Below are 27,005 nucleotides of genomic sequence, written 5' to 3'. Positions count from 1 at the left end.
ACGATTTTTAGGATAAATATAAAATAAACAAGTAAGGAAAGTTAAGTTCGGGTGTAACCGAACATTACATACTCAGTTGAGAGCTATGGTGACAACATAAGGGAAAATAACCATGTAGGAAAATGAACCGAGGGAAACCCTGTGTTCGGCCTGAGTGCGTCGTAAACCGGCAGTGGGTAGGCGCACAAAGGTCGATCTTGGAGTGGATGGTTCGCTCAAAAGAAATAAATAAGAACACAAAGAGGAATTTCCTCGTTATAATATAATATTTAATTTAGAGTGACGGAAAATATACACTGTGGTGACAATATTACCTTGGTGTTTTAAGTGACGATGGTTATCCTTGCGATGTGTGCTGGTTGGCGGTTGATCGAAAAAGGACCGGTTGTCCCGCTGATGACAACCGCTAAGCCGCGAAAAGGTCCTCTGGTATTAAGGAGGGGAAAAAAGCCACGCACACAACGACCCCCACATATACGTGCATGGGTGCTGACAACCTGCACACACACGTGCATGTGTATGAAACGCATGCATGTGCATGCATGCACACAAATGCGGCGTGAGTGTGGGTGGCTGGAAATATTATTAAAACGTTAGGGAGGGGCGCCGTCAATCAGGTAAAAGTTAGGCATTGGGCCTAAACATGCCGCCCCCCTTGCGGTACGCAACATCACAGTCCGCCAAGGATCACCGACCGTGAAGAAGAAGAGAAAAAAAAATAAAAAACTTATAACTAATTATATCTAACTTAACATAACGCCGGCCAGTCCGCCGGCTTGGCGGCACGCAAGATGGTTTGCGCAGTGTGCGAGCTTGGTTGCTGCTGCCTTGGTCATTCGCCAATTTTCCCGTTATGGTTTAAGGCCTGAGCCAGGTTTGCCTAGAGCTAGGGATTGCGAAAAGAAGTAAGAAGATATACGTGTTCATATTTCTTGCCGTTTATTACAAATAGAATTTTGTATGAAGAAAATTCAAGAAAAAATAACTTATTGTGGTGATACAAGATTTTAAACGCACACCTCCATTGTGAATTCATACAAGTGGCGAAGGTTTGATAGAAACGTTCACAATAGTAAACAGCTTCGAGCACCTGTTCAATCGTTGTTCGATTACCTAAATCATTAGCTCACCAGTGGTATATTGCTTTATTTACATATTTTAAAATGCCTGCATAGCTGGTGGCTTGAGTTTAATCTATAAACTTGATTTTAGAAATGAATATTAATATGTAGTCTGATTTTCGGTAGACAAATTTAAAAGAAAGCTGATTTGAAACAAATGTACAATTCATGGCACTTCAATTTAATAACGGCGAGCAAAAGAAAAACAAACCTTTATTCCCTTGTCTGGCCATTCGCGACTGCCGTTCTCCCTGTCAGCTATTATTTGACACGTAGGTATGGCAATGGAGGAACCGAACGATTTTTCGCTGGTACGAATTCACAATGCAAGTCTGTTGCAACTGTGTACACCAAAATTCAATAAAAATAACAAAGTATAAAAAATTCATTTGTTTCGGTCGTTACCGGACATTTTGATGTTAGGCCTTGGTTGTGCCCGAGAGTACCCAACCGAAGATGGTACTCTGAGCCAGCAAAGGGCCAAACGTGGTGGGCAGAATCCCTGGTAATATTATTTCCGCATATACATCTGATCCTAGGATGAGGCGGATCGGCGCGGATGCATGGAACTGCGGATCCGCCAGACGGAGATGTGCGTACGGGGCTGCGATGGCACTGTCGATGCTGGTTGTGGGTGTCATGCGCCGAAAATTTGATACGACCGCAGCATGGGTCGCAATTCTTTTGTTTTGTCCGTGTCTTCCTCGGATACGCAACAGACATCCTGCTTGCCCGCCAATGCTGGTGGTAGGAAGTTGGAGCTCCTGGGCGAGCTCATCCGCAATCACTGTGGTGGGGGAGCATCCATCGATTAAGGCGCGAACGAGGTGTAGCCGCCCCCCTGCTTCTATTTTCACGACCGCGGTGGGGGTGATCGCTACCGTCGGTATCATGGTGGCGGTGACAGCTGAATGCGGGGCTAGGAGCTCTGCCCGGAAGGCGGACATGGTGGTGAGCTGCAGCGAGTTGGATCCGTGACTGCGATCTCGTGGTTGATGATGGGTGTGATGTCGTTGTTGCAGGCGAAGAGGCTTTGTCTCCGCTCTGCGATCGCCCGGTGGTTGTCTTCGTTGAGGGTCCTTAGTTTGCCGGCGAAGAGACCAAGTCTCCGCTCGGCCGTCACGAACATGGCGCTGGACTGTAGATGGGTTGCGCTGGAGCCGCTTCCTTTCGTGCTGCAAAAGCGGTCGATACGATTTGGCTGCTCGTGTTGTGTTCGGGCGAAGAGCACCGAGTCTCCGCTCCGGTTCGGTGGATTCGAGCTGGACGAAGAGGCCCAGTCTCCGTTCCAGCATCTGACGCATATAACGATATGGAGTCGTCAATCCGCTCACGGGGTGATTCCAGCTCCTCCTCAACTTGTACACTCCATGGCTTGGAGCGGGCTCCGTGGAGTAGCTGTTCCTCTTCATCAATCGAGGAGATGTGAAGCATCGTGTGATGTTTTTCGCCGCATTTTTTACATCGGCCTTGGCTTGGGCATGCGTTAGAGCGGTGGTCTAGAGCCAAGCAATTTCCACAGCAGCTCCCGCGGATCACTAAATAAAGACGCTCCTCGGGTTTTTTGGCCCGAAAGATGGGGCACAGGCGTATGGGATGTTGCTTAAAACAAGCGCGGCATTCCGACGTATAACGCATGACGTTCCTGGCAGCGTTTCGTTTTAAAGCGGCAAAACGACCCATTTTCCTGAAAGGAGTGAAATAGGTTTCAATGGGTCGGGTCATTGTCAAAGTGCAGGGGCGAGTGGTCCCTAGTTGTATTATTGGGGATTTGGGAAATTTTATTAGCGCGCGCATAAGGGGAAACATCTGTCGCTGCATAAAAAAAATATTCATATGTGGCGTGCATTATGTGCATGGCCTCTTTCCCCGCACGTTATGTGCCTGGGTCTTTATTGCCTTATTTTGTTTATTTTGTGTCACCCGGCAGCGTTTTAGTTGGCCACGGGCACACTAGTGCTGCAGAAAATGAGCATTTGCGATTTTCGGTTCACACATTCTGGTGCCGAACCGGGTAGAAAGTGTATAGCGTGGGTTCTTTTGAGTCGCTGTTATTTGTGTTGTTGGTGCTAAAACCCAACAACTTCCCTGCCCGCCACAAAAAAATGTTTGGACAGCAAAATTGTATGCGATGTAAAGAAAAAATAAAAAAATGTTCGTTTTGGATGAGGAGAATCATTTGTAGAATGTATCATTTTCCTCTTTTTGTATTACCTTTCGGTTATTTATGAGAGTTGTTGATTCAACCTTTCCCCAAGTACGCTTCTAGTCCTGTTTAATTGATGGCCTTTAGCAAATGGCACGGGTCCCGAAGGGTGTTTGGCTTCGGTACCGATTTTTCGGAAACGGGTTCTTCGGTACCGGTTTGCATCATTTTATGCATCCCTAATATAATGTACATTTAAAACTCGGCATATATATGTACATACGTTGGTATAAGTATATGGGCAGTCAGTGCACGTACTTTACCGCATTGGTAGTTTGACCTACCTTTTTGACCCATTTTTCATTTTCTACTACTTCTGCTACCAACTCTTAGATTCTACCAATATTTCAGTATTTTCACACTGAAAACGCATACTGCGATAATTTTAAAGTATTTAATTGCAGAGCCCACCCAACTAACATTAGGAGGCGATACTGACCAAATCAGTAAATTTTGAAAAAAAGAACTTAAACAGGAAATAAATTTTTGAGTAGAGAAATATAATGACTGAGTACGCGAATATTTTCTGCGCTATTTTTCCGAGTTTTTTTTTTTTCTTTTTTGAATAATTTGAACGACAATAGGAAGTTTTACGTAAACGATAACATGCTGAAATTGGTTATTTTTCGGCAGTAATTTTGGTACCTTGGAAAATTTTTGTTGTGATTAGACGTTTTGGTGCATGTTTGTCAGTATTTCACACTCACGATACAGGAAAAAAGTGAGTATCGTATAGGCATAAGCTATGTACATAGGTATATACAAATGTGCATGTCATTTTGACTTGTTTACGTGTTTTAAAGGTGTCATTTCCTTGAAAATGTGCGATATTTGTTTTACAATACCTTATTAATTGTTTGTACACATCTGAACTGTAGCTGGTGTTTTCTTGGTAAAACCTACCAACTACTACTATTTTCATTTTTTCGTCTACTACCATTCTCCTTTTAGCATCCCGCTCACTGGTACCAGCATACCAACGGCAAAGACAAAAAAAAACGCACATTCATACATACCCGTGTATAGAATGTAAAATTCCTATGAATTGAAACAGCGGGAAGTGTATCAAGTGATTTTCCGTTCGTTCATTTCATTTTTTACTACGGCGTGCACAAGATGGTCAATGATGGTGAATCAGTTTGTAGTGCGTCAACGGTTATTTTAAGCAGAGAAAATAGTATAAATTTAGCTACGAATAGATCCACATTGGCCATATCACAGTATACGAATGAAAAGGGTTCTATCCGCAATGGCTCAGAACAGCAGGACAAGGACTACAAAATTACCTACAATACAAAAAAAGAAAACCAACCTGATTCGTTGAAGGAATGTATCTCTTAAGATTCAAAGTTTCTTATGATAAGCAATTATTCTCTACATTCGAATAAGCACGTGTTGGGGAAAATTCGTATCATCATCTTCATCTATGTAAGTTCTTTTTATTCAACATCATTGTACAAAAAACAATACGTCTAGTCAAATGATAGATCTTAATTCATACACTAAATAGTTCATCTGAAAAGACTGATTAATTTAGCATGTAAAAGATTAGTGAAGTAGTTATTCTCCATGTCCACAAATGTAGTTTTCACTTCTAATTCCAGCAGCTAGCACACGTTAAAAGTTTGCTGGCGTCTTTTATATTCAAGTTTTTTTTTTTTTGTGAGTAGCAACGTTTGATGAAAACCCATTATAAGCAGTTTGCTGGTGATAATTAGGAGCCATATAAGGTATATATAGCGAACGCAAGTTACCAACGGTATGTGGCATACGAGGTTGCATGGGACGCTGTAAATTCATCATATGTGATTGCATCGCTAAATGTGGTTGTTGTTGTTGTAACTGCGGCTGTAACTGATACTGATGTAAACGCGAGGCTACGGAACGACCAACCGACGGATATATACCGCTAGCTGCTGCTAAATTATTGTTATGGTTAATGGCATAGTAATTATTATTGTTAATATTGCCGCTGTTAACAGCGTACATTTGCATTGTTTGCTTTTGAAGTTGGTGTTGTTGTTGCTGCTGTGACGCTGCTAAATGTTGTGTTTGTTGTGCCTGCATTGCTGGTGTTGGTTTTGGTTGATGTATCTGGTGTGGTTGCTGCTTCGGCGATTGTTGTTTGATAAATTTCGCAAAATTATCACGTACCAAATCGTTTGCGATAGGAGCACCAATATTCTTTTGATGTATTAAAAACTCAGCAAAATTGAATTCCTTCCATTTCATACTTATAAATTTAAATTGTTTATATTCAAAATCGATGGATATGTCTAGAGTTTGCCGCAGGATAATGCGTGAAATCTCATCCAGCTCAGCGGGTTTGAAGTCTTTGCAAATGCCCAGTAAGTTGTACGAGGTGCATATCGTGGCCATAGTCGACAAGGCGTCATGTTGTTGGATGAAGAGGAGCTCAAAACTCGCAACTAGTGCTTTTCGGCCGTAATCAAAAATCTCTACTTCCACCTTGACGATCGGATTTTGTCCATGCGTCTCATTTTGAGCACTATTAGTTATGACATCCAAAATGAGCACCCGTTTGAATTCAAAGTCAGTAGATGTTGATCCATTCATGCTCTTATAAAGACACATTGCGCCAGTGCGTAGCGGTACCAACTGCCGCTGCACCGGCCATGTTGGATCGATGGCGAGGCATGTGGGCAGCATTTGTTGAATTATATTGCGCACAACTGTCATAGCGTCCGGATTCGCATGGCCGTATATACGCAAATACGGACCAAAAGCGTCGACGTGTGTGATATGAAGTCTTTTGGTGGCATAAGTCGTGGATGATGAAACGGAAGTCATTCTGTCGTTTCAGTGCTCTGTTAAAGCTCTTGTGTTCCAATTAAGTGTGCTGATTTTAAACGTAGTATACGTTTAGGTTTTATTAGTTTCGTTTCGTTATTTCGTCGTTTATTTTATTATAAAATAGTCAGTCATTTCGCATTTTTTTTGCAAAACGAAATTTTTTTTATTGACTAATGCGAAATCGTTATTTTGTTAAAATGGTTTTCATTTATTAAGCTTTAGCGATATAAGCACCGCAATCCGCATGAATTCATTGCCAAAAATTAAATAAGGTACAATGCATATTGAAGGAGCTCGGCCTAAATCTCCACGGCGATATATTGCGCTTAATTATTATGCTATGGGTGTAGTTGTAAGACGTCGCGGTTGTATAGTGATTATATTGACAGAAGTTATTTAAACCAATTCACTCTTAATAATGTGAATTACGAATCGTATTTGTATTTTATAGAGTTCAATGAAAAATATGCACTTCCGAAGGAACAGGATACTTATCATATAACAGTAGGTACTGTAACTAATACAAACCCATACAATAATTTGATAACCATACTTCTTTTACAATCATTACAATTAAGCATATTCCAAATTTCACTAAATGGTAAATTCTTTTGATTTCTGAGAACCTATTTCGACACTTAAAAGCAAAATTCCCACAAATCTTTTTAGTTCCTCGATGCTAAGGACATAATTATGTCTGTTATATCATTGTTAGGGCATCGATGTCAAAAATTGTCTCAAACAAATCCGTAGGGGTACGATCATTTATTGTGTTTACAACGTTATCGACTACTTTTTGAACTGCATCAGTGGAGTGATATTTGGTAATATAATTAGGTGAAACCCGTCTCCAAACTGGTTCGCTGAAATAATCTGCATCGACCTTTTTACGTTCGGCAAAGCGTGCGAGTGGCTCGTCGTCACTTTCATCCCAATCAAAATCCTCTTGACGACGTGGCTCTACATCAATTCTCCCAGTCACATCATTCGGCATATTAGAGCATACCAAGTCATCTTCGTTTACCTCCTCTTCATCACTTACAATGGCAGGATCAGAAGGTATGACTAAAATATCATATTCAGTCATTGTCTTCGTTCTCCATTATCCAACCAAGGGCCTCTTGAAGCTTTAAAAAATCAGTTTTACCTTTAAACACCTTACGATGTGCCATTTTTATGCCTCCAAACCCACTTGTTAATTACAGAAAAAGCAATATTAACCTTTGCGGAACATCAAGACTAGGTACGTGCTGGGGCGGTAAACCCAATGTCACCTGATACCCTTATCTCAGGTGCCTATAATGGGAAAATTAAAAATGTATGATACGCGCACACAGCAAGTTTCGTTCTCAATTGATCATGACAGCCCTGTTGAGTCGTTATTATTTTTACCAACTGGTGGTATGTTCATTAGCGCAGGTGGCACAGAAAGGCGTATATGGGATGCCTTTGCCGGATGTCGACTCCTGACAAAAGTTTCGCAACATCATAAAACAATAACAAGTTTCCGTCTAGGTTTAAATGGTAGACGTATACTATCAGGTAGTTTGGATCGTCATGTTATGATATTTGATGTTTCTACTAATCAAACTGTGCACACACTTGATTTTCCTAATGCTGTGCTGAGTTTGGGTGTAGCACCCGGTAATCAAACTGTGGTAGCTGGAATGGTTGATGGCCTTATTTCCATTCAAAATAGGGAAATCGAACGGAAGAAGGATGATGTAAAGCCGAAGCGGTCACATCACAAGAATCAACATTTCAGCTCGGTTTAAATAGATCATGAAATACGTGAACCCTTACAAGCGAAACTAGCGAATTATGACAATTATTTACAAAGGTATGGATATGTGAAATGTTTAGATGCTGTGATGATGCCAGCCATTGCACGTTTCCATCCCGAAGTAACAATTAGTTTCATGCAAGAACTGATACATCGTAAAGGTTTTCATCGTGCATTAGCTGGACGTAGTCACAACTTCTTATCCCGTCTGACAACGTTTATATCCCGTTATATTGGAGAGAATCGATTTATGCGTGTTATGATTGATGTTGTGTCAGCGTTGCTTGATGTTTATACGCCCAAGTTTCACGAATTACTGGTGAATTGGGTAAAGACTATAAGATTGGCTGGTGTCTTAGAACGCGAAGTTAGTTTGACACACGATTTGTTGGCGCTGCAAGGCTGTCTAGAGCTTCTGGAGTGTGCTTCAAGTGGGACTAACCAGATCGACGAGATGATACGATTTGTCAAGGAAGACTGTTTAGGCCCAATGCCTAACTTTTACCTGATTGACGGCGCCCCTCCCTAATGTTTTAATAATATTTCCAGCCACCCACACTCACGCCTACATTTGTGTGCATGCATGCACATGCATGCGTTTCATATACATGCACGTGTGTGTGTGCAGGTTGTCAGCACCCATGCACGTATATGTGGGGGTGGTTGTATGTGTGGCCTTTCCCCTCCTTAACACCAGAGGACTTTTTCGCGGCTTAGCGGTTGTCCTCAACGGGATAACCGGTCTCTTTTTCGATTGACCGCCAAGCAGTTCACATCGCCCAGGATCACCATCGTCAAGTTATACACAAAGGTAATATTGTATCCTCTTTTACATTTCCGCACACTCAAATTAAATATTATTTTATAACGAGGAATTCCTCTTTGTGTACTTATTTATTTCTTTTGAGCGAACCATCCACTCCAAGATCGACCCTTGTGCGCCTACCCACTGCCGGTTTACGACGCACTCAGGCCGAACATTGGTCCTCCTCATCAGGAACTGAAAGCACCTTTTTTAATATATATACAGTCCACATATCAACCTGCACAGCATATTTTGATCATCAGAAAAATTGTTGCCAAAGATTATAAAAGCATTTGCCTCAGCAGCCAAACAACGAGAAAAGTGGGATTATATTATATACAAGTGACCAGAGCCACAGCACATCTGCCTACAAATTTTTTTTGTCAAAGGATTGCTACAGCACATCTGAGCAGAACCACCAGATCCACATCAAAATAAATAATAAGAAGTAAGTGTTATATTTCTTGCCATTTTTTTTTTTTTTGAGTGTTACCCGTGTAGTGCGCGAAAAAATTAAAATCGAAAAAGAAGTGAAAAAGTGAAATTATTTATTGAGCACCATTTTTTTTTCTTTCCAATTTCAAAAATTAAATCACTTGGTTTATTAATTTTATTTCGATCCTTGTGATTATCTGGTCTATCCCCCCACCAGTGGTAAGGTTTTCCAGACACAACACAAGGAAGAGGTTAACCTAACCTCACTTTCCGCACGATACCGAATAAGTTTGTTGTTGTTGTTTTTTTTTGCACATCAAAAACACATTAATTCCAATTAAATTAATTCAGGCGCTCACTTCTTGTAAAACATTTATTTCTTTCTTCACTTTTTTCCGGTTATTTTTCGATTTTCATTAGCAATATCGCACGCACTTTATCATTTGTTCACAATACACTCATTTATCTGTGGACGTGGCGAGTGGTCCCCCCTTTTGTTGTTGCCGGTGAGACAAAAAGTTTGTACAAAATATCGTTTGCTATTTTTCACTGCTTTGACAAAAAGTCCAAAAAATAAACCCTTTTCCCTTGTCGCTACACTGACAAAGTCTGAAATAAAAGTAATAAATATAAAACGTCGAAATTCAAAGTTTTTTTAATTCACTGCTAGGCCAGGTATCTTAATTCAAGAGACTCTCATTATTTCTAATCGGCAATTTTCTCTTTAATAAACGTAACCAAGACCATGGAAACCTACATCAGACTGGTAGAATTAATCGCAGAGTTTGATACAGATTACAGCCTTATACCGGAAAGCGACCATAGCAAACACACCCTTGCGATACAGCAGGAAGAGTTGCGGTCCTTGTGGAAGAAGGTAAAGTCTGCGTTTGATTCGCTACTAGGATCTGAGGAGGTGTCAGGGGATGACGTTATGGCGGTAAGAAAAAAGCAAAAAGCAGCATACGCAATCTACATGCGATGCCTAGCGTCTATATCTGCTGAGGCAGAAAAATACAAGAAGGATGAAAAGAACGTCAACCCTGAGCAAGAACCTCATGGGCATAAAATTCGCCTCCCTGCTTGCGATACGGAAGTTTTTAAAGGGGATTATCTGTCTTGGCCAACTTTTCGCGACCTGTTCACGGCAATATATATAAACAATTCTAGTTTGAAAGGGGTGGAAAAGTTATTCCATCTCAACAACAAAACGCAGGGCGAAGCAAAAGATATCGTTAAAAAATGCCCTCTCACAAATGAAGGTTTCGAGATGGCCTGGAAAAACTTGTGTGAAAGATACGAAAACAAACGTATCTTAGTTAACACACAACTACAAATTTTATTTAACTTAAAAAAGGTAGAAAGTGAGTGTGGCAGTTCAATAAAAAAGCTGCAAAATGATATAAATAATTGTATTTCGTCCCTCAAATGCCACAAAATTGACACTTCCAATTGGGATGCAATCCTGACCTATCTATGCTCAACCAAGTTACCAGAGAGCACGCTGGCTCTTTGGGAGCAAAGTATAGACCATAAAATGGACATATCCAAGTGGGAGGATATGGATAAATTCCTGTCTAATCGGTTTCAGACACTTGAAACAGTGTCTGGTTTTACAGGGCATGCCACTTCGAAAGTGCAAAAACCAAACGCGTCGCGACAATCAACGGAAACCCCTACGAAAAGACTTGGTGCTTTTCAAACGAAAGTATCCAAGCAAACAATAAAATCAATTTGTAAAATGTGTAAATCCCCTGAACACAGATTACGCAACTGTTCACGCTTTTGCGAGTTAACCCCTCCAGACAGGATTAAATTCATAAAATCTACAAGTGGTTGTCTGAATTGTCTATCCCCAGGACACACAGTGACCAGATGCACCAGTTCCTACAACTGCAATACGTGCCACTCTCGTCACAATACGCTCCTGCATGCGGATAGCCTACAGAAAAACACCACCTACAACACGCCCCAACACTCCTACGATAATAGGCCCTCTACTTCTAGACAGGCATTAGCGAGACAGGAATCAGAAAAACCAGGTTCAAACGGGAACAAAAATGTGACATCCTGTCATACGAATTCCAGCACAGGTGTGCTATTAGGAACTGCTCGCGTACACATTCGCCATAATGGTACCGACTTCTCCGCACGGGCATTAATTGATTCAGGGTCTGAATGTTCCTTTATAACTGAAAGACTGAAACGCAGAATCAATTTGCCAGCGAGAAAAATGCATGCCCAAGTTTCAGGCATCACAAATGCGGTGTCAGCTCAGGTGAAAGAGGCATCCAAAATTGAATTACGTTCACCAGTGGATGCATGCTTCAGCCTGACTACACCCGTTCTAGTCCTAGCCAAACTCACTGGGAATCTTCCATCCTGCCATATCAACGCCATGACTATGCAGGCATTCCCAGACTTGGTTTTGGCAGATAAAAGGTTCTACATCAACGAAGACGTAGACCTCATACTTGGAGGAGACATATATCCCCAAATTATACTGAGCGGTATGAAAAAGAATGTACTAAATACACTTTTGGCCCAAGAGACAGTGTTCGGTTGGATACTAACCGGTCGTATCGAAGCACCGAGTCCAACGATGAGCATCATGTCATTTTATAACGAGGTTGTATTGGACAACCAATTAAAAGCTTTCTGGGAGATAGAAAATGTTCCCAAAAACAAAATGCTTAATGAAGAAGAAAGGTATTGTGAACAAATTTTTAAGGAAACGACAAAACGTGATGAAAATGGGAAGTATATAGTTTCGCTACCATTCAGGCAGGATTACCCTGAGAATATTAAATTAGGACCGTCCCTAAAGCGCGCATGTTCACAATTCTTCATAAATGAGGGGCGATTACTAAAAAACCAAGAGTTAGGGAAAGAATATTTTCGGGTGTTATCCGAATACGAAACGCTTGGACATATGAGAAAAATTAAAAATAATGTACCATCCGACGATTCGGATAATTATTTCCTGCCCCACCACGCCGTTGTAAAGGCGGAAAGTACCACCACCAAGGTGCGCGTCGTCTTCAACGCGTCAAGTCCTACAGCAAATGGCATTAGTCTAAACGACATACTCCACCCAGGGCCAGTACTCCAAGCAGACTTGCCTATTTTAATTCTACGTTGGAGACTGTACCGCTTTGTCTTTAATAGCGACATAGAAAAGATGTATAGGCAGATTTGGGTGACCGATAATCACGCCAAATTTCAAAGAATTGTCCATCGAACATCCCCCAACGAACCCATCAGTCTTTACGAACTAAAGACTGTCACCTTTGGTGTAAACTGCGCCCCCTACCTCGCGATACGGTCACTTCTACAATTGGCTGATGATGTAGAAAATACGCACCCAATAGCATCGGGTATATTACGAGAAAGTATGTATGTCGACGACGTTTTATCTAGAGGACATACAATAGCGTCAACAATCAGAGCAAGAAACGAGATTCGCGAAGCATTACACTCAGCTGGCTTTCCATTGCGCAAGTGGACATCAAATTGTGAGGAAATCCTTCAGGACATCCCCAAAACGGATCTGCTCAGCGAGGACTTCCTAGCGTTTGAAAAGGCTAGCTCGGTGAAGGCACTCGGAATACGATGGAACGCGCATTCAGACATGTTTTACTTCACCGCAGGAGCTTTAGAGAGTGGCGAGAACATCACCAAACGCGTAATCCTATCCGCTATAGCCAAACTTTTCGACCCTTTAGGCTGGCTTGCACCAGTGGTCATAGTGGCAAAAATACTAATGCAGCATATCTGGTTAGAGGGCACCGGGTGGGACGAACCTGTCTCCCCAACTACCTTAGAACGGTGGGAAAATTTCACCCAACACTATAACGAAATAGATAACATTAGGATACCGCGATGGGTAAATTTTACGCCCGAGGACGACATCGAAATACATGGTTTTTGCGATGCATCGGAAAAGGCATATGCAGCAGCTATATACATGCGCGTAAAAAGGGACGATACAATTTTCACAAATCTCTTGCTAGCCAAAACCCGAGTAGCCCCAGTGAAAACCATCTCACTACCACGTTTAGAACTTTGCGGCGCCGTGCTGCTCGCAGAAATCATGGAATCAATATTCCGAAACATTCATTTGGGGCCAGCAAAAGTTCACCTCTGGACGGATTCAACCATCGTACTCGCTTGGATAAGAAAGCCGCCCTGTTCCTGGTCAACCTTCGTCGCACACCGAATCACTAAGATCATCGATATGGTCGGTAGCAAGGACTGGCTTCACGTGGACTCGGAATCTAATCCAGCGGATCTAGGAAGCAGAGGACTACTTGCATCAGAATTGATAAACAATTCGTTGTGGTGGCAGGGACCTTCTTGGCTGCAAGAAGACAATTCCCACTGGCCAGCACAAGAGACCGAATACAAAACGTCCGTTGAGGAGAAGAGGGCACAAACATATGCCACGACAAGGGTAGATCATGTAGATATTCTCGACCGTTTTTCAAATTTACCCAGGGCTTTGAAGGTTCTATCTTATGTTAGGAGATTTTATAAACGAACTCACCCAAAAACTAAAGCAATGTTCCACGAAAGGTCGTGTATAATCTCAGCCGATGAGATTAAGGCAACGACTCAAGCATTAATACGAGTCTGCCAGAAACAATTTTACGGGACAGAATATTTAAAATTGAAAAATAGGGAACCTATCGATCGAAAGAGTGAAATACTGTCACTCAACCCATATATCGACAAAGATGCTATTATTAGAACAGGGGGGCGTCTAGGGGCTTCAAAGGACATGTCGTACAATGAGCGTCATCCGATCATCTTGCCTTACAATTGTAGGCTGTCTCGCCTGACCGTTTTGATGGCTCATCTTGACTCCCTTCATGGCGAGAACCAGCTCATGCTCCGTCTCATCCGAACCCAATACTGGATACCGAATGTCAAGACCATGATCAGAGCCATCATCCACAATTGCAAAACCTGCATTATTCACCGAAAGCAGGCACAGTCCCAACTTATGGGGACCCTTCCCTGCGAGCGGACTACTTTTACCCGCGCGTTCACCAATACCGGGGTAGACTTTGCAGGGCCTTTCGACATCAAAAGCTACCGCGGTAGGGGATGTCGACTGTCAAAAGGCTACGTATGCCTTTTCGTCTGTTTTTCCACTAAGGCCATCCACTTAGAAGCCACTAGTGACCTTAGTACCCCAGGCTTCCTCGCGGCCTTTTCGCGTTTTATCGCGAGAAGAGGATGTCCGAAGAACATCTACTCCGACAATGGTACGAACTTTGTCGGAGCTTCCAGATCTCTACGATCGGAATTCAAAGCCTTCCTGGCAGAAAGCCGAGACAAAACAGTCTCCAAGTATAGCCATCAAGCATTAACTTGGCATTTTATTCCCGCTGGCGCTCCACATATGGGCGGCTTGTGGGAAGCGGGAGTGAAGAGCTTCAAAAGCCACTTCAAAAAGATCGCTTCTCCCCACAAATATACTATGGAGGAGTTCCAAACACTTTTGTGCCGGATTGAGGCGTGCCTCAACTCGCGCCCTCTCAGTCCGGGGTCGAATGACCCAACGGACCTGGAACCCCTGACTCCAGGACATTTCCTAACAGGCAGCCATCTTCTGGCGCCGCCAGAACCGGATGTGAACGAAAGCACGGCCTCCATAATAAACAGATGGCAGAAGCTCAAAGCCCTCCATCACACTTTCTGCAAACGGTGGAAGGTGGAATATCTATCCGAACTTCAAAAGCGAGTGAAGTGGAAGCATCCCAAAGAAAATATAAAAGTGGGAGATCTCGCTGTCCTCAAAGAGGACAACTTATCTCCCAACGAGTGGAGGCTAGGTAGAGTCGTCTACGTACACCCCGGCGAAGATAACCGAGTACGCGTAGTCGACCTCATAACCGAGAAGGGTCAAGTCAGACGACCTCTGGTCAAACTGATCCTTCTCCCCATGGAGGAGATCGATTGTGAGAGGACCAAGAGCTCCGTCTAACAATCCCTCCGTTCGCTATACATCCCTCCTCCCCCTCTTTTAAATCTTCAGGCCAACCAACAGTCCTAAAGCAGATCCACATCTGCCAAGGGACTCGGCCCATTATATTTTTATTTTATACCAATCCAACCCAAAAATTCACTCGCTCACCCCGAGCGAGGACACCAGCACCATAATGCAGATCCCCATCTGCCACAAAACACTTATTTTTAATTTCCAAAACCAAACCCCAATTCACTCGCCCACCCCGAGCGAGGACACCAGAACCTTACCGCAGATCCATTATCTGCCACAGAATACAATTACACCCCCTGAGAAACCATCAAGAGTCGCAAATTTCGCATTTAGCATTACAATTACCCGAACGAACACTCATTACTGTTGACTCCTGTGACTAACAAGTTAACGTCCATGCAGTCAAAATACGCAAGTGCACGATAGTCATGTCCATTCCAGACAGATATGAGAGGCTCTTTGAGAGACCAACCACTCCCAAAGCGCAGAAAACAAAAACACAACTTGGTGCGTTCTGTTTCTTCCCTTTTATGTATCTCCAGGATTTTTTTCCCCGTTTTTTAAATTCTGATCAAAAATTAAATAAAAAAACATCATAACCCAAGATGACTGAAAACGTTCAAATTTAACAGCATTTTCTATTCGAGAATTATTGTCGCGTCGGGAGAAAATGTACCCCATATTTTATTATTCTGTTTGTTGACGTTTACGAATAAATTAAAGACCTCATTCCGTATTGCGAAACGATCGTTCGTTTCACCATATAGACGGATCGCTAGTATATTTGCACTATGGTAAACGACGGCAACATGTCATATGACAATCTCATTCGGCTTCCTGTTTTACATAAAATAAGAAACGTAAATGTCGAAAGGAAATTATGGAGAATATCAGTGCTAAACGAAAGGGTTTGAAGGCGAATCGCTCGACATAGCTATCGTTCGCAATACAGAGTAAAGCCTTGAACTTTTATCATCATGAGGCTTCAAAGTAATTCTAAAAAGCGATCTAAAAATGTTTTTCAGTTTTTGATCATCAAAAGTACTCATATCTTATTATTTCCTTTGTTAAATTATATGATAACTCACTATTTGGTCAGAAAGAGTAACCCAATGGGTATTGGTACAAGGGGAAATTCAGAATTTAATCACCTACGTGCTGAGGGTAGGTCGAAGATGAAGAGCGTGTATGTATACAAATGCGAACATATAGGTATCTACATTAGTAGTAATTCAAATCTAGACTCACCCTCTTTTTGTTCATTGATGAATAGTTTCGTTGTGACTGGATGTGTAACTCGTTCCACCACCAGATAAGTTCGGTACTTCCTGAACCATGATTTCATCAGTTTTCACAACGTCCGCAATGAATTGTGGATGCACGTAAGCGTCACGTATTTATAATGAAGCAAATGACACCTAATTTTATTGAAAAGGAAATATAAGGTTTTCCATCGCACATATTCATTTATATAAATACGTTTATATCGTCTGTGAAAGCTCAAACCACATATAAAACGTTTTCCACTATAGATGGGTCTTAATACCAAAAGGTGGAAATAATGCCATAGCCCGGTAGTAAGCCGACAGTCTTGGAGGCGATTTGATATAATCACTTCAAAAACTCAAAGAATACAACAACACGAACAGTTGGTTGGAACTTTCACCGACGATATATAATTTAGACTACAAATTATACTAACAGCAAGCGATTGTGCTTGACCTCGACATACGTGTACGTGAATCATTCCACATGCGTGAAATGTCCTCTGTCATGCGACTCATTATATTTGCATACAATTGCGGACGCACCTGCCCAAATATACTCTGATGAATAACTAACAAGTCAGCCTCTTCTGGACTATAACGTACGGCTTTGATTGGACATGTATACCTATCTGTTGTCGGTATAGACCCATAAACCAATTACCGATAAATAACGCCGATCGTAGACATGTACAATCGCATCCGAACTACCCACAGCTACATAATAATTACCTTAGGTGAAAGATCCATGGCATGCACAGCTGAAGGACTGAAAATAAGTATGTTATCCTTACAGCAGGTCTTGTGACAAATTGATATTTGACGTAACTCAAATAAACGCACTGTTCCATCTTCACCGCTACTCATAACGAACGCGGTTCAGTGGGTATGGTCAGTACTTCATAAGGTGTACCATTTTTATGGCATCTGAGGAAACTCAATTTTGCATTATTCTCATTCTATGTTTATAGAGTGCAACCACCATTGTTGACATTTGAGGTACCATTATCCAAAAGCGTTGTTCCCATGCGTTGCCGTCATATATATGGTGCCATCAAGTCTGTGTAATCCAATGTCATCCCCAGAACATGATCCAAGGGAATGCTCGTTCGATCTGGACATGAATCTTGCACTAAAAATACTAGCTCGATGTGCTGTTTTATATTTTAGTAATACTTCTTGATTATGCGGATTTGTGATGGCAATACACTAATCATCACTTCGGGATACCAAATATTCGCCTGTGTTATTCCAACGAACAGTATTTACGCAGCCCGAATGCACATGCAAACGGCTCATCAATCCCAAACGTTGTACATAATCTACTGATCCCTAATAAGCCATTATTCGTCTATTTTTTCTCACAACCGTATATATTTATACCTGGCCTTCCCCAGTATCGTAATTTGACCTTTTGTCTTCGACATTTATCATTTTTTTTGCAAAAACATCTTTATAAATTGCTTTATTCAATTTAGTGCATTAATACACCTATTTAGCCTCTTCACGCGAAAGTTGCAATTGACATTCACGCCCCGTATCTACAATACCAGTATCACTACCCACAACATTTCTGTACTGGGCATATAAAATATCCATTGCTGCCAATCATACATCTGGATACACTTTACAAATCTCACCGCCCAAGCGTTTGAAATTATTTATGCACTCTTCCAACTCTCCCATTTACAAGGGCACAAGTTTAGTGTTAGCAAGCACTTCCAACGCCAATTGATACTTTTGTTCGTGCTAATAATCAAAGAAAGAACCAAGTTCGCATAGTAAATTGAATGTGGAAATAACTTTTGGCTCACGTTCGATGCGATTGACCCGCATTCGCTCTCTAAAGTCAGCCGCAGTTACTGTTAAAAGTTCTCGTAGCGAATCTTTTTGAGAACTTTGATGTACGACTTGAGAAAGGAGTCTGGCAAGATAGCGTAACGCTTAAATTTGCATCGCAGCAATATCAAACACTTTAGTAGCATCCTCGAACATGCCTTTGGTCACCAACTACTCAGCAGCCATACCCGCAGCAGTGCGCGTATCGAACTCAACGCAATCGAATTGCTCAAACAGTCCTCCCGACATAACACCATTTGGTTGCATTTTACCAAAAAATTAACTCATAATTTCGACACTCAATAGGCAATTCACTAACAAACATAACATACCCAAGTCGCCCGAAACCCGTGCCACAGTCAATATGTTTTTTCGGCAATGACCTCAAATTACCATTGCATTCACGATTAGATTGTATAAACACTAAGTTCCCGATTTCCAATACGTCGGAATCATTAGTAACTAATTCGGGCAAACTACGTCCACCAATACGATCAAAATGTAATTCAGAGCAGGGACCGCACGGTCTCTTAAATTTCCCAAAAACTATCTTTCATGCTGCCTGGCAAAATATGCTCTGGACGAAGTCCAAGATCCAACCACATTCGTGTGCATTTAAGATCGGGCTCTAGACCAGAAGATTCATATTCATATATATTCTTATATTCATTCATATAAGCGCCAAAATAAGTAACATATAAGCGATATGTCGGCAATTTCGTACTAGCCGTTAAAAATGCCCAGACCCCTCTGACCCATTGCTTAACAAGTATGTTGAGTTAGCTAAAAATTCCCATACGAGGGTTCAGCTCATTTTGGCTTTCAAATACTTTGAATGGGTCCAATGCTTTACGCATACTTCCCTTTTGTAACCCCCAAATGACCAATTGCCGAGCATTTCAAAAAAAGTGTGCGATGGTAAACATCTTGGCTAACATCACCCAAATCATTGTGTTTACCCCCAGCCCAGCACGAATACATTTCTGGGTATTCGTGGCATGAACCCATTTCACCTAGGATCTCCTGTGCCCACAAATATCCATGAAAAAATCTGCAAAGAAAAAGAGAAAAAGCCATTAGTGCATACATCAATGGGCACCGCAAAGGTGTGACAACTGACGGCGCGGCCGACGCCGCAGTTGGAGCACCCCTTTGCAATGCCGGTAACCTAAAAAAGAAAAAAATGAAACCAAAGAAAAACCAATCGATCCCGGTGCCAACGGGTAGAATCGTCACCACCATCCATGCCAGTAACCTGAAAAGAAAGAAAAACTTAATTAATTAATAAAGAAAATATTAAATTATCACCTAATAAAATTTACTTACCAATTTTTTTTCTCGTCTACGCTCAGCGTACGCTACACACGCGCCGTAAATTTCAGAAGAATGAGAATGAAGTAACGGAGAAGCGAAGCAGCGAATCAGTCGATGTTGCTTCCCGTTTGTTTCAATGCCATTGAAATTTACATTCTATACATATGTGCATTTGAATGTTCACATTCTTCATATACATCTGTATGTTTGAATGTTCAAATTTTTCTCTACATCTGTATGTTTGAATGTTCAGCGGTTTTGGTCGTGGCTGCTGGGTAACAGTGCGCGGACCTTTAAAGGCAAAATATTGGTAGACGGAAAAAAGGAAATAGTAGTAGTTGGTAGATTTTGGTCCGGAAATTAAAACTAAAATTACCGTTTATATTTGTACAAAAAATTCATAATATGTTGTTAAAACGAAATAAAGCACATTTATGGAAATCAAACTCTCAACAAAAATTTGCAAACAAAATCCATGTAGGATACTTGCCTTTTTCCTGTATTTCGAGCTATAAACACTCACGAGACTTTTCCCACAACGTCTCACTACCACAACAATTTTTCAGTGTACCAAAAGTACTGCCGCAAAATAACCGATTCCGGCATGTCATCGTTTACGTAAAACTTTTTATTGTCGTTCAAACTATTAAAATTAATAATAATAAGAAAAAATAGCGCAGAAAATACTCGCGTGCTCAGCTACTATATTTCTCTAATCAAAAAAAATTCATTTCCTGTTTAAGTTATTCACAAATTTTGCAAAATTGACTGATTTGGTCAGGATCGCCTCCTAATATTAGTTGGGTGGGCTCGGCACTTTTTTACTGTAATGCAGTATAGTCAGTGCGAAAATACTGAAATATTGGTAGAATCTAAGTTTTGGTAGCAGAAGTAGTAGAAAATGAAAAATGGGTCAAAAAGGTTGGTCAAACTACCAATGCGGTAAAGTCCGTGCACTGACTGCCCATATACTTATACCAACGTATGTACATATATATGCCGAGTTTTCAATTTACATTATATTAGGGATTCATAAAATGATGCAAACGGGTACCGAAGAACCCGTTTCCGAAAAATCGGTACCGGAGCCAAGCACCCTTCGGGAACCGTGCCATTTGCTAAAGGCCATCAATTAAACCGGACTAGAAGCGTACTTGGGGAAAGGTTGAATCAACAACTCTCACAAATAACCGAAAGGTAATACAAAAAGAGGAAAATGATACATTCTACAAATGATTCTCCTCATCCAAAACGAACATTTTTTTTTTATTTTCTCTTTACATCGTATACAATTTTGCTGTCCAAACATTTTTTTTGTGGCGGGCAGGGAAGTTGTTGGGTTTTAGCACCAACAACACAAATAACAGCGACTCAAAAGAACCCACGCTATACACTTTCTACCCGGTTCGGCACCAGAATGTGTGAACCGAAAATCGTAAATGCTCATTTTCTGCAGAACTAGTGTGCCCGTGGCCAACTAAAACGCTGCCGGGTGACACAAAATAAACAAAATAAGGCACTAAAGACCCAGGCACATAACGTGCGGGGAAAGAGGCCATGCACATAATGCACGCCACATATGAATATTTTTTTTATTCAGCGACAGATGTTTCCCCTTATGCGCGCGCTACTAAAATTTCCCAAATCTCAACAATACAATTAGGGACCACTCGCCCCTGCACTCCGACAAGGACCCGACCTACTGAAACCCATTGCATTCCTTTCAGAAAATGGGTCGTTTTGCCGCCTTGAAACGGAATGCCGCCGCGCACGCAGTGCGTTATTCATCTGAATGCCGAGTGTGTCTTGGGCGACACCCTATCCGCTTGTGCCCCATCTTTCGGGCAAAAAAGCCAGAAGAGCGCCTCTATGTGGCGATACGCGGAAGCTACTGCGGAAATTGTCTGGCCCCTGATCACCGCTCTAACACGTGCCCAAGCCAAGGGCGATGCAAACGGTGCGGCGAGAAGCACCACACGATGCTACACATCGCCTCGATCGACGAGGAGGAGCAGCTACTCCGAGAAGCCCGCTCCAAGCCATGGAGCGTCCAAGTGGAAGAGGAGCTAGATTCACCCCGAGAGCGGATAGACGACTCGATCTCTTTATATGCGTCGGACGTTGGAACGGAGACTGGACCTCTTCGTCCACCCCGAAACCACGATGCCAGTCGGACCGGAGCGGAGACGCGGTCTCTTCGCCCGACCATACCACCAACAGCCAAGTCATTTCGACCTCGATTGCAGCATGAGATGAAGCGGCTCCAACAAGGGACAGCGACAGCACAGCGCCAAACATATAACGGCCGAGCGGAGACCCGGTCTCTTCGCCGGCAACCCAGGAACCTCCAACGGAGACGATCTTCGCGCGACCGCAGAGCGGAGACAAGGCCTCTTCGCCTGCAACAACGACTTCACACTCATCATCAGCCGCAGGACCGCCGCAACGGATCTGGATCGTTACAACTCACCACAGTGTCCGCCTTCCGGGCAGGGCTCCTAGCCCCGCATTCAGCTGCCACCGCCACCATGATACCGACGGTAGCGATCACCCCCACCGCGGTCGTGAAAATAGAAGCAGGGGGGCGGCTACACCTCGTCCGCGCCTTAATCGATGGATGCTCCCCCACCACAATGATTGCGGATGAGCTCGCCCAGGAGCTCCAACTTCCTACCAGCAACATTGGCGGGCAAGCAGGATGTCTGCTGCGTATCCGAGGAAGACACGGACAAAACAAAAGAATTGCGACCCATGCTGCGGTCGTATCAAACTTTCGGCGCATGACACCCACAACCAGCATCGACAGTGCCATCGCAGCCCCGTACGCACATCTCCGTCTGGCGGATCCGCAGTTCCATGCATCCGCGCCGATCCGCCTCATCCTAGGAACAGATGTATATGCGGAAATAATATTACCAGGGATTCTGCCCACCACGTTTGGCCCTTTGCTGGCTCAGAGTACCATCTTCGGTTGGGTACTCTCGGGCACAACCAAGGCCTAACATCAAAATATTCGGTAACGACCGAAACAAATGAATTTTTTATACTTTGTTATTTTTATTGAATTTTGGTGTACACAGTTGCAACAGACTTGCATTGTGAATTCGTACCAGCGAAAAATCGTTCGATTCCTCCATTGCCATACCTACGTGTCAAATAATAGCTGACAGGGAGAACGGCAGTCGCGAATGGCCAGATAAGGGAATAAAGGTTTGTTTTCTTTTGCTCGCCGTTATTAAATTGAAGTGCCATGAATTGTACATTTGTTTCAAATCAGCTTTCTTTTAAATTTGTCTACCGAAAATCAGACTACATATTAATATTCATTTCTAAAATCAAGTTTATAGATTAAATTCAAGCCACCAGCTACGCAGGCATTTTAAAATATGTAAATAAAGCAATATACCACTGGTGAGCTAATGATTTAGGTAATCGGACAACGATTGAACAGGTGCTCGAAGCTGTTTACTATTGTGAACATTTCTATCAAACCTTCGCCACTTGTATGAATTCACAATGGAGGTATGCGTTTAAAATCTTGTATCATTATAATAAGCTATTTTTTATTAAATTTTCTTCTTACAAAACTCACAAGCATAGAATTTCCAATGAATTTGTAATTAACGGCAAGAAATATGAACACGTATATCTTCTTACTTCTTTTCGCTATCCCTAGCTCTAGGCAAGCCTGGCTTAGGCCTTGAATCATAACGGGAAAAGTGCCGAATGACAGAGGCATCAGCAACCAAGCTCACCCATTGCGCAAACCATCTTGCGTGCCGCCAAGCCGGCGGACTAAACAGCGTTTATGTTAAGTTAGATATAATTAGCTATAAGTTTTTATTTTTTTCTTCTCTTCTTCACGGTCGGTGATCCTTGGCGGACTGTGACGTTGCGTACCGCAAGGGGGGCGGCATGTTTAGGCCCAATGCCTAACTTTTACCTGATTGACGGCGCCCCTCCCTAATGTTTTAATAATATTTCCAGCCACCCACACTCACGCCTACATTTGTGTGCATGCATGCACATGCATGCGTTTCATACACATGCACGTGTGTGTGTGCAGGTTGTCAGCACCCATGCACGTATATGTGGGGGTGGTTGTATGTGTGGCCTTTCCCCTCCTTAACACCAGAGGACTTTTTCGCGGCTTAGCGGTTGTCCTCAACGGGATAACCGGTCTCTTTTTCGATTGACCGCCAAGCAGTTCACATCGCCCAGGATCACCATCGTCAAGTTATACACAAAGGTAATATTGCATCCTCTTTTACATTTCCGCACACTCAAATTAAATATTATTTTATAACGAGGAATTCCTCTTTGTGTACTTATTTATTTCTTTTGAGCGAACCATCCACTCCAAGATCGACCCTTGTGCGCCTACCCACTGCCGGTTTACGACGCACTCAGGCCGAACAAAGACAAAGATCAATTCAAACAATCTCCTCAAGCTAAAGAGTCGTCCATTTTGACGGTATAGCATATTAAGGCAATGAATAAATAAGACTCTTGTATGCTAATGTAATTTAGAAAAAAAGTTCGTCTGGTTTGGAGAAGCTTTCGAAACAACTTCTGCCAGGAATTTGTATGCAACGAAAATTTCCGGAATAATAGAGACGACCTTTTTTAATTTTTAAGAAAAATTTAAATGAATAGATAGTATGTATTTTATAAAAAAAAAACTTTCGAGACAGGGGGTTTTTGAACTGGCATCAGAAATCAAATGGTACTTCACAATGGGGTGGTTATATTCTTATCCCGAAGTCTTCGAGTGCTGTCATAGTGTCATTAAATTAAATGTATATGCATCCTTTTAAAGAATGAATACTTTATCGGTACGGGTAAAAAAAATCCGTTAACCCGTTGGTGCCAGTGTATCATTTTGAACACGTTCTCAACACCTTGCATGTGTTTTCGAAAAGAGGCACGTATTTGGTTAGGTGCAACCTCTATGGGTAGTTGAGCATGGATTTTGATTTGATTGTATTTATAGTTAAGAAGGAAACGGTTGGTTTCCATTTTAACTATTTTTTAATAGATATTTCAATACATACATTTTGTTGGTCTCGCGCCTTTGGCCGAGTGTGTAGGTGTTCTGGCAGGATCGCCACGTTAGTCTTGCGATGGGCCTCGTTGCGCGCCAACGAGTGCAGCTGTTTTCTGTGGTAGATCGGTTCGCCCTTCTGCGGTAGGCTCTTCTGTTGTCCTCGTTAAGGGATAACGAGTGAGTTGGGGTTGCTTATTGAAAATTGTACATAAAATAGGCCGAAGGCCTTTATGTTCAGTGGCAGATAGCGGATCTGCGTTAGGGCTTTTCTGGTATCCTCGTTATGGGATAACGTGTGAATGGTATGGTGTCCTCGTTCGGGGGAGCGAGTCGATTGTGGGATATTTTCTGGTGTCCTCGCTCTGGACAAGCGAGTGAATTTGGGTTTGTTTTGGGTCTCGATAGGGAAGTGGAGTTCGGAAGGGAGTGAGGGAGAGGAACGGAGGGATTGTTACGAGGAGTTATTGGCCTTCTCGCAATCCATCTCCTCCATTGGGAAGAAGGATCAGTTTGACCAAAGGTCGTCTGACTTGACCCTTCTCGGTAAAGAGGTCGACTACACGTACTCGGTTATCTTCGCAGGGGTGTACGTTGATGACTCTACCTAACCTCCATTCGTTGGGAGATAGGTTGTCCTCTTTGATGACAACTAGATCATCCACTTTAAGATTTTGCTTTGACTGTTTCCACTTCACTCGTTTTTGAAGTTCGGAAAGGTATTCGGTTTTCCAACGACGGCAGAAGGTTTGATGGAGGGCCTTGAGCTTCTGCCATCTGTTTATTATGGAGGCCGGGCTATCGTTCACATCCGGTTCTGGCGGCGCCAGAAGATGGCTGCCCGTTAGGAAATGTCCTGGGGTTAGAGGTTCCAGGTCCGTTGGGTCATTCGACCCTGGACTGAGAGGGCGCGAGTTGAGGCACGCCTCAATCCTGCACAAAAGGGTTTGGAACTCCTCTATGGTGTACTTATGGGGAGACGCGATCCTTTTGAAGTGGCTTTTGAAGCTCTTCACTCCCGCCTCCCACAAGCCGCCCATATGTGTAGTGCCAGCGGGAATAAAATGCCAAGTTAATGCTTGATGGCTATACTTGGAGACTGTTTTGTCTCGGCTTTCTGCCAGGAAGGCTTTGAATTCCGATCGTAGAGATCTGGAAGCTCCGACAAAATTCGTACCATTGTCGGAGTAGATGTTCTTCGGACATCCTCTTCTCGCGATAAAACGCGAAAAGGCCGCGAGGAAGCCTGGGCTACTAAGGTCACTAGTGGCTTCTAAATGGATGGCCTTAGTGGAAAAACAGACGAAAAGGCATACGTAGCCTTTTGACAGTCGACATCCCCTACCGCGGTAGCTTTTGATGTCGAAAGGCCCTGCAAAGTCTACCCCGGTATTAGTGGACGCGCGGGTAAAAGTAGTCCGCTCGCAGGGAAGGGTCCCCATAAGTTGGGACTGGGCCTGCTTTCGGTGAATAATGCAGGTTTTGCAATTGTGGATGATGGCTCTGATCATGGTCTTGACATTCGGTATCCAGTATTGGGTTCGGATGAGACGGAGCATGAGCTGGTTCTCGCCATGAAGGGAGTCATGATGAGCCATCATAACTGTAAGTCGAGACAGCCTGCAATTGTAAGGCAAGATGATCAGATGACGCTCGTTGTATGACATGTCTTTTGACGCCCCTAGACGCCCCCCTGTTCTAATAATATCATCTTTGTCGATATATGGATTTAGGGACAGTATTTCACTCTTGCGATCGATAGGTTCCCTATTTTTTAATTTTAAATATTCTGTCCCGTAAAATTATTTCTGGCAGACTCGTATTAATGCTTGAGTCGTTGCCTTAATCTCATCGGCTGAGATTATGCACGACCTTTCGTGGAACATTGCTTTAGTTTTCGGGTGATTTCGTTTATAAAATCTCCTAACATAGGATAGAACCTTCAAAGCCCTGGGTAAATTTGAAAAACGATCGAGAATATCTATATGATCTACCCTTGTGGCATATGTTTGTGCCCTCTTTTCCTCAACGGACGTTTTGTATTCGGTCTCTTGTGCTGGCCAGTGGGAATTGTCTTCTTGCAGCCAAGAAGGTCCCTGCCACCACAACGAATTGTTGGTCAACTCTGATGCAAGTAGTCCTCTGCTTCCTAGATCCGCTGGATTAGATTCCGAGTCCACGTGAAGCCAGTCCTTGCTACCGACCATATCGATGATCTTAGTGATTCGGTGTGCGACGAAGGTTGACCAGGAACAGGGCGGCTTTCTTATCCATGCGAGTACGATGGTTGAATCCGTCCAGAGGTGAACTTTTACGGTTCCCAAATGAATATTTCGGAATATTGATTCCATCATTTCTGCGAGAAGCACGGC

At 42.7% G+C, this 27,005-nt stretch overlaps 1 protein-coding gene and 1 pseudogene across 1 annotated transcript in view; one reads left to right on the top strand and one right to left on the bottom strand.

Annotated features, from left to right (window-relative positions):
- LOC137235101 (uncharacterized) overlaps positions 1 to 27,005 on the bottom strand; it is a 381,861-nt gene that overhangs the window by 15,587 nt on the left and 339,269 nt on the right. The window lies entirely within an intron of this gene.
- Positions 7,185 to 8,453, top strand: LOC137234522 (U3 small nucleolar RNA-associated protein 15 homolog; annotated as a pseudogene).

The sequence above is a fragment of the Eurosta solidaginis genome, chromosome X (genome assembly GCF_040869045.1).
Source record: "Eurosta solidaginis isolate ZX-2024a chromosome X, ASM4086904v1, whole genome shotgun sequence".
NCBI classification, from domain to species: Eukaryota; Metazoa; Arthropoda; class Insecta; order Diptera; family Tephritidae; genus Eurosta; species Eurosta solidaginis.
This window is presented reverse-complemented; position numbering and strand designations above follow the sequence as displayed.